Below are 1,186 nucleotides of genomic sequence, written 5' to 3'. Positions count from 1 at the left end.
TATTTTTCAACTCAGAAAAATCTAATGAGTCCAAAAATTATATTTAAATTTTTTAATTAATATTCTAAATTTTTGGATCTTATTTTGGACAATTAATTTAATTTAATTAAGGAGCTAATTAACCGCAGTTCATACAAAATTAGTTTTAGACTTTTGGCAAAGCAAGTTGCTAGACATTTTAGTATATATTTTTAGGTATTATATTATCCTTATCTATTTTCTAATTGGATTTACTCCCGTTAAACTTTTATTATATTATGTGTTCTTGCTGTTGTAAAATTTTTTAACTCCTTTCTCTTAATATTTTATTTTTTACCTAATATTTTATTTTGAAGGAACTATGTGACTGGGATGGATTTCATAAACGCAACAAGAAAAGGAGAAAGAAAGCACATAAATAGCAAAACTGTAAGAGAATGTTCTATTTGCATCCTAACAAAGAAGAAAATGAAAATTCTATAAACAAGGTATTAGATGCTTGAGTTTTATGCCTGGATTATTTATTTATTTTTAAACACACTGTATGATAACTAATCAGCTGATAGTACATATCAAGATATTCCAAAACCCATATCAATAGTAAGCATTATTCTATAACTCATAGTAAAAGTAAGTATTGTTTACCATAAATTCAAATATTTGTATTACTTTGGCAACTATTTGCTTAGATTGATCAAATTGACCTTTATGGTCATCGTGATGTTGAGGTGAAAGTACATAGCTGTTGAGGGTTGCTTTATGCACGTAGTCCTAAAAGGAAAGAAAGGAAAGAGAAAAGGAGAGGATTCATTGAGAATGTGACTTTTGCAGGTATTGTAGAACTCCTGATTTCTCTTAGGGCCTCTTTTTTGCTATTTTCAGTCCTCCAAAATAAATTCTTATACAATATGTCACTATTCCAAAATATTAATTCCTTGATTGTAAGGTTTGAATGTTAATGATCCTTCTTTAAGAGTTTGGAGTGCCTACCTTAATTACAATTCTCAAATGTAATTTAACAGATTCCTTTGCATGAATCAAAATATTATCATTTAGTTCATTCAATTATATTTTTTTATCCAACCCCAATAACTACTACTTTATTATGGTCTTCTATCCTTTTTGTCGCACATGCTGTATGTAACACCCTAACTTTTAGGACGTCATAATCGTACCAAAAGTGAGGCATTACTAAACTGTTTTCCTT

The sequence above is a fragment of the Arachis ipaensis genome, chromosome B5, assembly GCF_059453495.1.
Source record: "Arachis ipaensis isolate K30076 ecotype BB chromosome B5, ASM5945349v1, whole genome shotgun sequence".
Classification (NCBI taxonomy): Eukaryota; Viridiplantae; Streptophyta; class Magnoliopsida; order Fabales; family Fabaceae; genus Arachis; species Arachis ipaensis.
The sequence above is the reverse complement of the archived record's forward strand: the minus strand, read 5'-3'. Positions refer to the sequence as shown.